This window comes from Ranitomeya imitator, chromosome 4 (assembly GCF_032444005.1).
Source record: "Ranitomeya imitator isolate aRanImi1 chromosome 4, aRanImi1.pri, whole genome shotgun sequence".
Classification (NCBI taxonomy): Eukaryota; Metazoa; Chordata; class Amphibia; order Anura; family Dendrobatidae; genus Ranitomeya; species Ranitomeya imitator.
This window is the reverse complement of record NC_091285.1, coordinates 12,573,935-12,590,521: the sequence shown is the minus strand read 5'-3', so window position 1 is coordinate 12,590,521 and position 16,587 is coordinate 12,573,935. Positions and strand designations below refer to the sequence as shown.

The 16,587-nt window shown below is 47.5% G+C and overlaps 1 pseudogene; it reads right to left on the bottom strand.

Moving 5' to 3' along the window:
- Positions 1-8,426: 8,426 nt before the first annotated feature.
- On the bottom strand, positions 8,427-12,045 carry LOC138675099 (E3 ubiquitin-protein ligase TRIM39-like; annotated as a pseudogene).
- Positions 12,046-16,587: the final 4,542 nt, after the last annotated feature.

Genomic DNA, 16,587 nt, shown 5'->3' with positions numbered 1-16,587 from the left:
CGTCCCGTACGGTGTGGGCATTCAATTTCCGATAGTCCACACAAAATCGGAGTGTCCCATCCTTCTTGCGGACCAAGACTACAGGGGCCGCCCAGGGACTCCGGCTCTCTCGGATCACTTGGTTGTCCAGCATACTGGCCACCATGCTCTTCACCTCTTGATAGAGCGCCGGAGGAATTTGGCGATATCTTTCTCTAATGGGTGGAGTATCCCCCGTTGGAATCTCATGCTCAATCGTCTGGGTACACCCGAAGTCCTCTCCATGTCGGGAAAAGGTCTCTTGATGTTCCCACAAAACTCTCTCCAACTGCTCCAACTGCACGGGGGTCAGCTTCTCCCGATCCACTCCCATCTGCTCCATGATCACATGAACATTCCATTCCTCCGTAGGAGGTTCAGTCCGGCCTACCTCGACCGCGAATGTCCAGGATGACTGTTGGTCTGGTCGCAATTCGAACCCTGCATTTTCCGGCACCTTCTCTGCCGGTACGAACAGTTCAGCCAGTATGGTCCCAGCGGGAATTGCAACAGCTTCATCTAAAACATTGATGCATCGGACCGGTACTCGTCCATTCTTCACAATCGCCAAAGAACGGGCCACATGTACCTTGGCAAATGAGGAACCCTCTCGGGCGGGCTCAAGTAGCACTTCAAGCCCATTCAATCTCTGTGCAGCTCCCACAGGCAGCATTAAGAGTTCCTCTTGTCTGGGTCCCAGCAGGATCGGGGCCCTCGAAGTCACTCGGACCCGGCCCACCCGGCCACCTGGGACCGCACTTTTCAGCAAGTCGCAACTCAGCACTAGACGGTGTAGAATTCTCTGTGTGGGTCGGTGTCTTGTCGCACGGGCCCAGTATCGGGGTCCTTCACTGGCATACATCTGGTGATTCAAATCTCGCAGCACGTTCATTCCGAGCGTCACTTCCATCCCTCTTCTAGGGGGGTGATCCACCAGTACTACCCCTTTCTGCCCCAGCTCTTGACCAAACATTTTTAGTTGCATCCACACGATCCCTTTTACTGACAATTGACCATTAATTGCGGCGGTCAGTCGTATCACTCGGCCATCCTCTGGAATCACTAGTCGACTGAAGTATCTCTCATATACTTCTAGAGGCATTATAGTACATTCGGATCCCGTGTCAACCAAGCACCTCATCTTCCGCCCTTCAAACTCTGCTTCTATCACTGGACTACATGCAAACAAATCTTGTTCATTCCGTCGAGGGCTTTGTGTGGGTGGGGCCGCTGCTGCTTGCCCTCTCATGGCAGCGGCCGGAAGTTTAAAGCCGGCGACGGGGTTTCTGGGGCTGTAAGCGCCCGGCAGTAACGCGAGATGTGTCCCTGGCGGCCACACTTCCAGCAGGTGATTGTTCCTCGTGGGCGAGGGCTTGACTCATTCTGATAGGACGACCTGGCCATTTGCGGGGTCACCGTTCCAGGGGGTGAGGCAGGAGGTTCCCGCGAGGGGGTAGAGGCGGGATCAACTGTCAGTTGAGACAATTTCAGCTTCAACTCCTTCACCTCAGCACGCAGAGCTTGTACCACGCTTACCAGCCCCTCTCCCCTCGACCCTGATGAACCACCTTCCTCCAGCTGGGCACTGTTCACTGACCCCTCGGGAACATAGGCCGATTTCTCTTCCCTTTCCACTGCAGCTCGGTAAATCTGCCAGAAAGATAACTCTGGTGCAACCCGGGCCATTTCCAACAGTTTGTCCCGGAGAAGTCTATTGGCTACACCGGTGATTAATTGGTCCCGGAGCAAGCGGTCTACCTCCCGGAATGCCCCCATGGCCCCCGGGTCTAGTCGCTGCATCTCATTCAACATCTCTTGCAAAATATTAGAGTACTGCATCAGGGACTCACACTCTCTCTGGGGACGATTAAAGAATAGGGACCGAAGCTGAGCCACACGCGCTCGGCCCCCCAAACTCCCCTCTAACAGTTCCAAAATCTTTTCTAATGTATCCCTCTCTGATTCTGGGCGCACCATCACCATACGCCTAATATCACCCTCCAGTGCATTTAATGCCAGCTCAGCGCGTAACGCGGGGGTCAAATTACACATGCGCAGAATACTCCGGATTCTCTCAGCCCAATCTTGCAACGCCATATTGCGCCCATCGTATTTCGGCATGTGCTGAAGTAAAGCCCCTACAGGCACATACCCTCCCGGAGTCGCAGCGGCTGCCAAGGGAACCCCAACCCCTGAGGAGGATGCGGATACAGCGGGGTCATTTCCACCCTCGCCCTCGTCCATGTCAAACACTGGATCCTGCCGACTACGCCAAAAATGTAATGACCAGAGGTCCGAATAAGATCCAGTGAGTCACAAACCAAGACCAAGGCAGAAATCTCCAACGGTATTTACTCAAAGGCAAAATAATCAAGGTAATATGGAGAATATTAAGGCAGATGCACCCCAAAGATACACTAATTCAGCAGCAGCTGAAATCACTGTGCCACTCAAAGGTCTCCTGAGAACTGTGTACTACAACAGACTAGTAAGAAATTTACCTAACAGGCAACTAAAAACAGGAACAAGTGTAAATTGAATGTAGTGTTATTAAGGGAGCCCCTGGAATGGCACATTGAGTATAACTTACACAACTCTAATATAAGATACACCTCTAAAGTAACAATTTAACACTCTGAGCAGAGATACCCGGGTATCTATAACTATGGTACCGTATCCTGAGATGGATTTCCTCTCAGGCAGGAATCCGCACAGGCTGTAGCCAGTTCATATTTTCAGCGCCAATAAGTTACAGCAAACTCCTCTTGTCTTGTCTTGTCGGCCGATGCCGAGCCCAAACGCCGGGGACTTAGTTAGTGGTCTCACGATGTAGTCTCTGCTTCTGTAGCTCCTAGGAATGCTTCCACGACAATCCGTCCGTCTCTGTATCAGCCGTCTGTCCAGACTTGGTTCTCCACTCAATGCACAGGGAATCCACAGACTTCCAAATACGTACTGGGTTCTTAGCAAAGTCTCCGTCTTTTGTTAAATAAAGGGTTAACTCCTCTCCAGGAAACGTTAGCCACACAAGTCTCTCACAGAGTTAAACAAAAGGTTAATTCTTCTCCAGGGGAACGTTAGCAACAAAAAGTCTCTCAAAAGCTTCTTTTCCTCCAAAAACACTTGCAGTAAATCCACACACAGTCTCTCTTTAAGATATCACAGCAGCTTCTGCCTTTGCTTCCCGCCTTTTTCTCTCTCAGCTCTCACTTCCAAGTTTCACTTTACACCCGAGACACTAGACCCCACCCCCCAGCACACATTGTCTCTGGGAGTTTTGCACGGTCTGTTCTCTTCTGCAATAGGCAAAAACCACAGGGTCCTAGTGCCCTCTCAGTGGGACTACAGTTCACCCTCTTACAGGCTGACTGCCTGGGAGCTTTTGTTCCAGAAGCTTCTGCAAAGCTGAGTCACATGATGAAGTCTACGAGGGGAAGATTAACCCTTTTTGTGCTGCTTCCCTGCAGGTCTCACAACGTGATTACAATATACAGATTACACAGCATTTGTATGGGACGCCCTCTACTTCCTGTGTCCCTTAAAAATGGCCCCTTATTGCTATACTGCTATACTGCGCTGCGACCAACATATAGGAGCTTCAGCCTTATTATTTCCAGTTTATTCCAGAATTTTATACTTTCAAATAATTTTTTTAATTGATATTTCTAAATAAAAATTATACTTTTATTATTATTTGTCACTTCTATTTTTGCACCGGGGGTAAATACCAGACGTCTGGTGTACATTTTTGGCTTTGAATATGTCCTAAGTGCGGCCCAGGAATTAAGAGCAATTTTGGTAAAGTGGAGAACTAATGCTGTAAAATCAAAAGTTGGAAAGGTGATGTGCTACTTTTTATACTTTAGAGTTAGACATATTAAAGAAATTTGCAGCCCAAACGTTGAAAGCAGCGTTGGTGCAGCCGCATAGGGGCCCACGAAGTAAGGAGTTACTTCTCCATATCCAAAGCAGCAAGGAGCGCCTGTCATAGCAGAACTATTGGACTCCAAAGGGCCCATACACCTTTCTTGCACAAAGTGTTAATATATAATGTGAGTAGCTCCTTGTCCAGGGTAAGCAAAGGGTTAGACTTGGGATAGTATGAAAACTGTTCATATAGCTAAGTGGCTTAGCAACATATAGGACATAAGATGAGGATAATCGGTTCAATCTATAGGATAGGATATAGTTAATGGAACTTGCCCAGTGGGTGAGGACTAGTGCTAAGGCAGATAGGCAGATCAGATAGGGAAATGAAGTGACAAGGTCAAGTACAATGGGCTGCTAGGGCCAGCACATACCAGTTGTTCAAAGCAGTGGGACGCCTTACTGAAATCTTAAGTCCCCTGTAATGTTCGGATCCAAAGGTCTGACATAGGGGCTGCCAGTCAGTGGGCTTAGGAATTGTCCAGGATGGATGAATAGTAGGGCTGAGGATGCGTTGTGCTAAAAATGTAAGAAGTATGTAGTGAAGTCACAACTGGATGAACATGAACTGACCAGTAAACGTTTCGAGGCTGCAATGTCCTATGAATTGTGTATAGCGGCTCCTGAAGATGGAGGCCTGGAGACAGCAGAGTCCTGTGGCCTACAAGTGAGTGTGATGTCCCTGAATTCTGTACAATGGCTGCTGAGGATGGAGGCCTGGAGACAGCAGAGTCCTGTGGCCTACAAGCGAGTGTGATGTTCCTGAATTGTGTACGGTGGCTGCTGAGGATGGAGGCCTGGAGACAGCAGAGTCCTGTGGCCTATAAGCGAGTGTGATGTTCCTGAATTGTGTACGGCAGCTGCTGAGGATGGAGGCCTGGAGACAGCAGAGTCCTGTGGCCTACAAGCGAGTGTGATGTTCCTGAATTGTGTACGGCAGCTGCTGAGGATGGAGGCCTGGAGACAGCAGAGTCCTGTGGCCTACAAGCGAGTGTGATGTTCCTGAATTGTGTACGGCAGCTGCTGAGGATGGAGGCCTGGAGACAGCAGAGTCCTGTGGCCTACAAGCGAGTGTGATGTTCCTGAATTGTGTACGGTGGCTGCTGAGGATGGAGGCCTGGAGACAGCAGAGTCCTGTGGCCTACAAGCGAGTGTGATGTTCCTGAATTGTGTACGGTGGCTGCTGAGGATGGAGGCCTGGAGACAGCAGAGTCCTGTGGCCTACAAGTGAGTGTGATGTCCCTGAATTCTGTACAATGGCTGCTGAGGATGGAGGCCTGGAGACAGCAGAGTCCTGTGGCCTACAAGCGAGTGTGATGTTCCTGAATTGTGTACGGTGGCTGCTGAGGATGGAGGCCTGGAGACAGCAGAGTCCTGTGGCCTATAAGCGAGTGTGATGTTCCTGAATTGTGTACGGCAGCTGCTGAGGATGGAGGCCTGGAGACAGCAGAGTCCTGTGGCCTACAAGCGAGTGTGATGTTCCTGAATTGTGTACGGCAGCTGCTGAGGATGGAGGCCTGGAGACAGCAGAGTCCTGTGGCCTACAAGCGAGTGTGATGTTCCTGAATTGTGTACGGCAGCTGCTGAGGATGGAGGCCTGGAGACAGCAGAGTCCTGTGGCCTACAAGCGAGTGTGATGTTCCTGAATTGTGTACGGTGGCTGCTGAGGATGGAGGCCTGGAGACAGCAGAGTCCTGTGGCCTACAAGCGAGTGTGATGTTCCTGAATTGTGTACGGTGGCTGCTGAGGATGGAGGCCTGGAGACAGCAGAGTCCTGTGGCCTACAAGTGAGTGTGATGTCCCTGAATTCTGTACAATGGCTGCTGAGGATGGAGGCCTGGAGACAGCAGAGTCCTGTGGCCTACAAGCGAGTGTGATGTTCCTGAATTGTGTACGGTGGCTGCTGAGGATGGAGGCCTGGAGACAGCAGAGTCCTGTGGCCTACAAGCGAGTGTGATGTTCCTGAATTGTGTACGGCAGCTGCTGAGGATGGAGGCCTGGAGACAGCAGAGTCCTGTGGCCTACAAGCGAGTGTGATGTTCCTGAATTGTGTACGGCAGCTGCTGAGGATGGAGGCCTGGAGACAGCAGAGTCCTGTGGCCTACAAGCGAGTGTGATGTTCCTGAATTGTGTACGGCAGCTGCTGAGGATGGAGGCCTGGAGACAGCAGAGTCCTGTGGCCTACAAGCGAGTGTGATGTTCCTGAATTGTGTACGGTGACTGCTGAGGATGGAGGCCTGGAGACAGTAGAGTCCTGTGGCCTACAAGTGAGTGTGATGTCCCTGAATTGTGTACGGTGGCTGCTGAGGATGGAGGCCTGGAGACAGCAGAGTCCTGTGGCCTACAAGCGAGTGTGATGTTCCTGAATTGTGTACGGCAGCTGCTGAGGATGGAGGCCTGGAGACAGCAGAGTCCTGTGGCCTACAAGTGAGTGTGATGTCCCTGAATTGTGTACGTTTGCTGCTGAGGATGGAGGCCTGGAGACAGCAGAGTCCTGTGGCCTACAAGTGAGTGTGATGTCCCTGAATTGTGTACGGTGGCTGCTGAGGATGGAGGCCTGGAGACAGCAGAGTCCTGAGGCCTACAAGCGAGTGTGATGTCCCTGAATTGTGTGCTGCGGCTCCTGAGGATGGAGGCCTGGAGACAGCAGAGTCCTGTGGTCTACATGTGAGTGTGATGTCCCCTGAATTGTGTACGGCAGCTGCTGTGGATGGAGGCCTGGAGACAGCAGAGTCCTGGGGTCTACAAGCGAGTGTGATGTCCCCTGAATTGTGTACGGCAGCTGCTGAGGATGGAGGCCTGGAGACAGCAGAGTCCTGTGGTCTACATGTGAGTGTGATGTCCCCTGAATTGTGTACGGCAGCTGCTGAGGATGGAGGCCTGGAGACAGCAGAGTCCTGGGGTCTACAAGTGAGTGTGATGTCCCCTGAATTGTGTACGGCAGCTGCTGAGGATGGAGGCCTGGAGACAGGCCACTAACATGGAAATATTATTTGTTCCATGTCAAAGGTGGCCGCAGCCTTTAAAAGGAATTGTTTAATCTTATTAAATTAGTAAAATTGCAAATTGTTTTAAAAACAATCAACTTTACAAGTTACTTCTTATTAAAATTCCTCTCCTTTATCAAGGACAGAGATATTTTTTATTTTATAGCTTTCATTTCATTGGCTAAGTTACCCGCAACCTGTACAGCGCAGGCAAGGAGTGCACCGAGTGCGCACATGTCTGCCATGAGAAGGATTGCTCCATGCATTTGTATCTATGATATAAAACACTGTTTTTAACTACTTTTGTGAGGGTAACATCCCTTTAAGCCACCTCCGTGGGCAAGGTGTTTGGCAGTTTTCACAGCAGTATTGTGCAGTACCTCCTCTCAGTGTTAGAGATATCAGCAGGTGCGGAGAGGAGATTGTATGTGGCCGATCGGGGGGTATAGGTGGTGGGGGATGGAAAAAAATTGATTTTCAGGAAGTGGAGATCACAGAGGATCTATGGTATCAAAGTGTATAGAGTGTGAGAAACGCACAGAGTATATAACCGAGAAAAAGTATCAGAGAGGAGAGAAGACATTGAAAACATCTGGTAGGTGAAAGTCAAGCATTTTATGATATAAGAGGATCTCATCACAAGGAAATAGTGATCTATCATGGGCTGTAAGAGAATAATTTGTATCTGCTGTAGCTTCTGTACAGAAGGGGAAATCATTCCAGGAATGAAGCTGTGCTGATACATACGATCTGGAGAAGAGAGCAGCATTTTGGACACATTGACCTCATACCCAGCCTGTATTACAGGGAGGGACACAACCACTGGATAAATGTCTGAAACAAGATAAAGTGCATATCAGGTAGTCTAAGAATGAATGATAGGATGAAAATTACAGTCTGAAACACATTAGATGGCTGTCAGCCGAACAATGCTTTGGCCAATCAATTGGCCGACAGCTACCTGAGCCGACTCTACCAAATATAGGAAAGCTCATTCGACTCCTGTGTTCTCTATGAGAAAGCCACCGACTTACACGTTGGTCTGATGGCTAATCTCAGGGAGAACAATGTAATCGGCCATCCGAAATTAGACATGACTGATCGATAGCACTCCAGACCATCCATCGGCCGGTGCTCCCATACACATTAGAATGTCAGCCAACCCCGGCCGGGTCCCCAACAGGTTCGGACGACATTAGTCTAATTTGTATGGGAGCTTTTAGCCACTAACACATCCACAAATCATCTCCTCCATGTCAGAGGAGTCAATAGACATTGTTTCATCTTATTATACTGTTAAAATTGCGAAGTGCCTGTAAAAATAATAAACTCTATAATTTACCAAGTGTGACAACACTCCATTCTCCTCTGTAACTCAATAGTGTACAGACACACCTAAGTATATCCTATATATAGGGCCATGAAGCAATATGCCAGATAGATCACCAAAAAAGAAGAATATCTTCACATACGGCCAATAAAATAAACATAATCTTTATTAATAAAACACATATATCTGTACAACAAGTACATAACCACAGGCACAGGTAACAGAAGGTGGGAAACCCCAGGTAATGACTCCAAAATTTTACAAAAATATATATAATAGCTCACAACAAGTGTAATATAACATTTGACACAAGTACCACGTCTGACAACTGTGTAGCCATGCACATTCAGGCACAAGACATAAGACAGTTTTATATAAAAAAAAAAACCTAGCAGCGCAAATCCAGTTACCGTATATACTCGAGTATAAGCCGTCCCGAGTATAAGCCGACCCCCCTAATTTTGCCACAAAAAAACTGGGAAAACTTAATGACTCGAGTATAAGCCTAGGGTGGAAAATGCAGCAGCTACCGGTAAATGTCAAAAGTAAAAATAGATACCAATAAAAGTAAAATTAATTGAGACATCAGTAGGTTAAGTGTTTTTGAATATCTATATTGAATCAGGAGCCTCATATAATGCTCCATAAAGTTTGATGGGCCCCAATAGATGCTCCATATTAAAATATGCCCCATATAATCCTGCATAAAGGGTAATAAGGGCCCCATAAGATGCTCCATAGACACATTTGCCCTATATAGTGCTGCCCAAGCGTTATGGCCCCATAAGATGCTCCCTACAGTCACTTGCCCCATATAGTGCTGCACAAGTGTTATGGCCCCATAAGATGCTCCGCACAGCCACTTACCCCTTATAGTGCTGCACAAGTGTTATGGCCCCATAAGATGATCCATACAGTCACTGTCCCATATAGTGCTGCACAAGTGTTATGGCCCCATAAGATGATCCATACAGTCACTGCCCCATATAGTGCTGCACAAACGTTATGGCCCCATAAGATGCTCCGTACAGTCACTTGCCCATTATAGTGCTGCACAAGTGTTATGACCCCATAAGATGCTCCGTACAGTCACTTGCCCCTTATAGTGCTGCACAAGTGTTATGACCCCATAAGATGCTCCGTACAGCCACTTGCCCCATATAGTGCTGCACAAGAGTTATGGCCCCATAAGATGCTCCGTACAGTCACTTGCCCCATATGCTTTTGCTGCGATAAAAAAAAAATAAAAAATCACATACTCACCTCTCTTCGCTCAGGACCCTGGCACTGGCAATATTTACCTGCTCCTCGTGCGGCTCCGTCTTCTACACTGACGTTCAGCAGAGGGTGCGCACTGACTACGTCATCGCGCCCTCTGACCTGAGCGTCACTGCCAGAGGACGCTGAAGACAGAGCCGCACTGGAACGAGGAGAGGTAAATATCGCGCAGCACTGCGCTGCACTCCCCCTCCCCGTATACTCACCTACTGCTGGCGCTGCGTCCCTGCTTCTTCCACCACTGCATCTTCTTCCTGTATTGAGCGGTCACAGTTACCGCTCTATGGGAGGTGGAGCCGCATATTCATTTCTGTAATGAGCGGTACCATGTGACCGCTCAGTACAGGAAGAAGCTGCAGCACTGGAAGAAGCAGGAACTGCAGGGACCGCGCCGGGAGCAGGCAAGTATAATTACACAGCCCCCGCTCCCCCTCACCTGCCGACCCCCGGGTATGAATTGAGTATAAGCCGAGAGGGGGACTCTCAGCCCCAAAAAATGGGCTGAAAATCTCGGCTTATACTCGAGTATATATACGGGTACTACAGAATCTGCCGCCCCCTCTCTTCTGCCGCCTGAGCCAAAGAGCTCAAATCGCCTAATGGTAGCAGCGTCACTGGCAATAATCTACGATCACATATTTAATACGGAAATTGTATTGCCTATCAGATATAGTGTTCTATGGGGCATTAAATGACCAAACATAATATAGAGAGAAAAGTAAAGGACTAGGAGTAAAGAAGTAACAAAAAAAATGTAAAAAAAAAGAAAAAAAACTAATTTTTGTCGGTTCTCTGGAGATATGCTCCCCATTGGCTGATTGCTCCGCCAATCATATTCTAGTCTCAGTCGCTGAGCAGATTTCATCTATAAAGATGTTTCCTCACAGCTCCCCCTGATATCTTTATAGAACCATCGTATACATATAACACAGCATGAAGGGGCTCAGAGAAGGCGGCAGTGAAGGTGTGTAAGTGTCTGATGGGGTCACACAGCGCATAGAAGGACAACTGCCCGGCCTCATAATCCAGATATATCCTGACCCCATCACTGGAGATCTGGTGAGGTAACGGGATCACTTCACTGTCATGTATCACTGAATACTGATTATTATTCACCATCCCCCTATATAAACCCCATGACTTGTTATTTTTTCCAATAGGTAACTGACGCCCTCCTGTCTATACTGGGGTAACACATCCCCACACTCCACAATACAGATCTACTGATCTCCACATCCCAGTAATGTCGTCCTGAGGTAAATCTCCTCCCGCTCATCACCTGATTATACTGGAATCTCTCTGCTGTTTCTGGACGATTCTGTCTTATTCCTGTCCAGGTCGCAGTTTTCAGGTCGTCTGATATAATGAGATTATTATCAGCCGTGTTTGCATCCAGTAATATGTCTGCAGGATCCTGTACAGAGAAGATCATGTTTATATCTCTTATCATATCAGATAATGTGTGTGATATGTGTGAGATCAGCTCCGCACCCCAATCTCCTCCATCATGTCCCCATCTGTCCTCATCACCTCCCTCCTCCTCCTCAGGATCACACAAGTCACCGGTGTCTGGATCCTGTAAGACAGTCAGTGGATCCGTCATGTTACACAGCTCCTCAATGTGCCTCATCTTCCTGGACAGCTCGTCCTTCTTTATTTCCAGCTTCTGGATCCCATCAGACAGTGACAGTGTCCTCCTCGCTTCCCACTTGGAGACCTCACTCAGGATCCTCTTCTCCAGGTCGTCCACCCGTCTCTTGATGTCTATAAACAGGGCAGTGACTCTCTTGGCTTCTTCAGGTGCTTTTTCTTGAGCTTTTCTCTTGCGCTTCTCTAAAGTCTGGACTTTTTCCTCAGTTTTTTTCCTCTTTGTGATCAGTTTCTGGAGACCATTTCTCAGTTTCTTCTTCTTCTTCCCATAGGCCTCATCCATCATCTCCACCCGGTGTCCCCGATGTTCTCCAACCAAACTGCAGGATGCACAAATACAAGCAGCGTCCTCAGTACAGTAATATTCCAAGATCTTCCTATGGATGGAGCATTTTCTGCTTTTCAGGGAAGTGCTGGGTTCTGTTAGGACGTGATCTGCTGATGTTTCTATGTGAACTTTCAAGTGTTTAATACACAGAGAAGCTTCACACATGAGACAGGATTTAGCAGCAGGAACAGGAGAGTCCACACAGTAAGTGCAGCAGATCCCGGTGGTCTCCTCATGATGTGTCTGAATAGACAGGAAATTCTTCACAACATTACACAGAGTTATGTTCTTCTGTAGTGGAGGCCGTTTGTGAAATGTTGCTCTACATTCAGGACAGGAATATTCTCCATACCCGCCCTCTGTATCCCGCACTCCATCAATACAGACCCGGCAGAAGTTGTGTCCACATCTCAGGGTTACAGGATCTGTATAAATGTCCATACAGATAGAGCAGTTCAGCTCCTTTCTTAGACCAGAAGACGCCATTGCTCAGAGCGGAAAGAAGGAATGTGTGATTCATGTTTACCAAAAAAGGCAAAAGGCGGGCTAAACTTGTCCAGTTCGGTTATAACAAGTATCATTACTTTGACCAGGGTTGCAGTGTGATTTTTTTTTATTTTTTTCCTGAGCTGCACTTTTTTCTCTATTTTGCCTTTGTGCCTTTATTACTAGGAGTTTAGATTGCATTGTAGAAACTCCATAGAATGTGAAACTGATTGGAAATAATCAAGCACATTGTCCGACTATCTTCTGCCGGTGCATAAAATATGAACAAAATAGTGTCTCACGTGTGATCACCTCTTTATTCCCATGGGGCATTTCACAGCCCTGTTCTCGGGACTGGTGGGAGTCCCACACCAAGGTTGTAGAACAAGAGAAGATGAGTAGGTTGATATATATGGATTCAGCAGTTTTTCATTTACGTCTCTGCTTATTTTGAGCTCAGTTAAAAGGAAGGTGCCAAAAATTAAAAAATCCTAGAATGTAGAGTTGGAAGGGACCTCCAAGGTCATCGTGTCCAACCCACTGCTCAATACAGAATTCACTAAACCATCTCAGACAGATGTCTCTCCAGCCTCTGAAGAATACCATTGAAAGAAATGTTTGGTATTTCCACTATTAAACACTAGGGGGAGCAGCTGCTGAAATTTACCATGAAAACCTAGTGTATAATTAGCTCACATTACGACTGCAGTAAATGTGGGCGGGGTCTGATCACCTGTGTGTGACATCGCTCCTCTCCTCCCCTTCTGGGTGTTTGCAAAAAGTTAGGAAAGAGTTAAATTTAGGATCACAGTGCGGAGCCATTTTGTTGGTGACCGCCGGGTGATACTGACAAGTAGACAGGTTCACCGAGGTAGGACGGCAGCGCTGATTCTGTTAGTTATTGCGGCTCTCTGTATCATAAGCTGGGGTTAGATACGTGGTGTGTATCTCGAGCACGATTAATTTCACTGTGGGTTACATTCCGCATATCTGGATACAGAGCTCAGTGTCTTTGTACCACATGATGTGATTAGATACACTGGTCTGGGGCGTATCCATCAAGATGGGTTTAGATACACTGGTCTGGGGCTTATCTCGCATGATGGGATTAGATACACGGGTCTGGGGTGTATCACCCATACCCATGATGGGATTAGATACATGGGTATGGGGCAAATCACACATGATGGGTTTAGATACACAGGTCTGGGGTGTATCACACATGCCAATGATGGGGTTAGATATGTGGCGCCCCAGGGTCCTGGTCATCACAGTAATGTCGCTTTCCTCACGGGGAGAGTAATGTTACCTTTGGAGGCAATGAAGGAGATCTCTTCACCAGGTAAACACAATGCATGCAACATATTCACACTCCAGACCAGAAGGGGGAGCTCTAAGCCTGTTTAAGGTGAACTCCCCTTTAAGATCATCTTGATCTGGAGGAAAGCAGTTCAGTTCCTGTCAGAGAGACAGAGGGAAAGGAAGGAGAGGAGTCCTGTAGCCAGAAGTGCTACAGCTCCTGGGAAGAGACACACACAAAGCCGAATGTATTGCAGTGAGCGTGCAGGAGAGCAAAGAACAGAAGAGGAATATCAGAAGGGGACCAGCTACAAGCAGGCTGCCTCCTTCTGAGGCACAGAAATCCGGTAGCCGGGATACCGAGGGAGTAAGTACCTCTATGCTTTACTTCAGAGACCAGCAGGACAGCTAATTGTACGTTACCTGTCCGTACCTATACCCAGGAGGCACGGTGGCACCCCTCAGAGGCTGGGACATCCTAGCGTTCCTATAAACCGCCTCAAGCCACCAGACATGCGGGTTATGTCTTATCCGACCACGGGGACAGAGAGAGAGACATTACATCTATGAGGACTAGTGTTGAGCGATACCTTCCGATATTTGAAAGTATCGGTATCGGATTGTATCGGCCGATATCCGAAAAATATCGGATATCGCCGATACCGATACCCGATACCAATACAAGTCAACGGGACACAAATATCGGAAGGTATCCTGTAATGGTTCCCAGGGTCTGAAGGAGAGGAAACTCTCCTTCAGGCCCTGGGATCCATATTCATGTAAAAAGTAAAGAATTAAAATAAAAAAATATGGATATACTCACCCCTCCGACGGCCCCTGGCTATAAGCGGTGTAACCGGCAGCCTCTGTTCCTAAGAATGCAGGGTGAAGGACCTTCGATGACGTCGCAGCTTGTGATTGGTCGCGTGACCGCTCATGCGACCAATCACAAGCCGCGACGTCATCGCAGGTCCTTCACTTGCTCAATCTTAGGAAGGGAGACTGCCGGTTGCAGCGGTTTCAACCAGGGCGCGTCCGAGGGTGAGTATATCAATATTTTTTATTTTTATTCTTTATTTCACACATGAATATGGATCCCGATACCGATTCCCGATATCACAAAAATATCGGAACTCGGTATCGGAATTCCGATACCGCAAATATCGGCCAATACCCGATACTTGCGGTATCGGAATGCTCAACACTAGTGAGGACCTTATTTGAAGCTTATGCAGTAAGGGACTACACCACTACAGCGCAAGGGAAGGCCATTGATTTCCACCTGGATAAGGGGACTCTGGACTTGCCTCCAAACCGGCCGGACTGTGGCTGCTGAAACCAACAGTAAACAAGGTAAAGAGACTGCAAACCTGTGTCTTCGTTCTTCACTGCACCTCTCACTATTCTATCATCTATCTACTGGGAAGCTTTGGGGACATACTTCACCTGTGGGAAGTTATACCATCTTAGCTGCCATAACATCACCCCAGCGGACCCCCTAATGCAGCGTCGGCCACCCTGACTCAATACCACAGGTGGCACCACGAACATAAACTCTATTCCCCTTTAAAGACCTTTCCCCCTTTTACATGGGTGCCCAGGACCACGGACCGGGTCACCACCGTGACATCCCCCTGTGAACCACCGGACCCGGTACCGAGTACCCCACGGCCCTGGCGGGCGTTCCATTTATATGGGTCTTGGGTGTATAACCTATGCCCATGATGGAATTAGATACATGGATCTAGAGTGGATCTGGAGTGTATCACCTATGCCCCGATGGGATTAGATACACGGGACTGTGGCATATCACGCATGCTCATGATGGAATTAGATACATGGTTCTTGGGCGAATCACGTGTGATGGGGATTCTGGCACTTTGTCTTCACTCTTCCCGATTTCCCTGGTGCAGTGGCAGTTGGGGTAATGGCAGTTGGGGATGATATCAGGTATGATTTGTTAAAAATCACAACTGGCATCAACCTCTGGGGTCAGTAATGGAGAGGGGTCTCTCAGACATCAAGGCCTGGGGTTAGTAATGGAGAGGGGTCTATCAGACATCAAATTCTGGGGTTAGTAATGTAGAGGGGTCCACCAGACATCAAATCCTGGGGTCAGTAATGGAGAGGGGTCTATCAGACAACAAGCCATGGGGATATTAATGGAGAGGTGTCTATCAGACATCAAGCCCCAAGGTTAGTAATGGGGATCAAAATAAAATAACATTTTACAAATGGTGCTGATGTAAAGCCGACATGAGGGAAATGTTATTTATTAATGTTTTGCTATGGTATGACTATCTGGATTAAAGGGATAATCATTCAAAGTTTGAAAATTGCTAATTTTTTAACCTTTCTTGTCAAATTTCTGATTTTTTTTATAAACACAAAACATATCAACCTAAATTTTCCATTATCATAAAGTATAATGTGTCATGAAAAAACAATCTCAAAATCACTGGGATTTGTAGAAGCGTTCCAGAGTTATTACCACATAAAGAGACACTGGTCAGATTTAAAAAATTTAGCTCCATCACTAAGGGGTTAAAAATGTAGCAGTAGTTTTCCATTTTTTCAAGGAAATATGCAAAATTTATTTTTTAGGGGCCTATCCAGGTTTGAAGTGCCTTTAGGGGTCCTATATATTGGGAGACCATTTTAAAAACAGCACCTCCTGACATACTGAAAACTGCTGTCAGGTGGTTTATTAACCCTTCAGGTGCTTTTCTGGAATTAATACAAAGTGGCATGATAGGAATGAAAAAGTTGATTTTTACCACCTAAATGTCATTGACTTTTTAACAGGCCGCTGTAGCCGGCAGACTCTAAGGACATTATTTGGCCGTGAACTGCCATGACAAACATCAGGACCACACAATCATGGTGTCAGGGTGCTGATGGGGATAACGAGGGAGAAGCCACACTGTTTTAAACATTTATATGATATAGTCATTATTGGCAGCAGTATCTAAGGGGTTAAACAGATATGGGCGGCGCAAACACTGATCGTGACTGCAGCAGGTTGTCAGCTATAGTGGACAGCCGGCAGCTGCTGGATTGTCTCCTGTATGGGGAGGATAGTCTCTTATATCTCAGGTCAGTTTCAAGACGTATCAGCGGTCATTAAGGAGTTAAAACAGATCACTGCTTCCAATAACGCAGCCACTGGTCTGTGTGCAGTCTCTGAGTGCGGCCGCTGTGGTGCAGTACACATTCTTTAAAGCAGTAAACACTGACACTTTCTGAGGTAATTTTCTCATCAGCTTCCTTCAACATCCACAGTA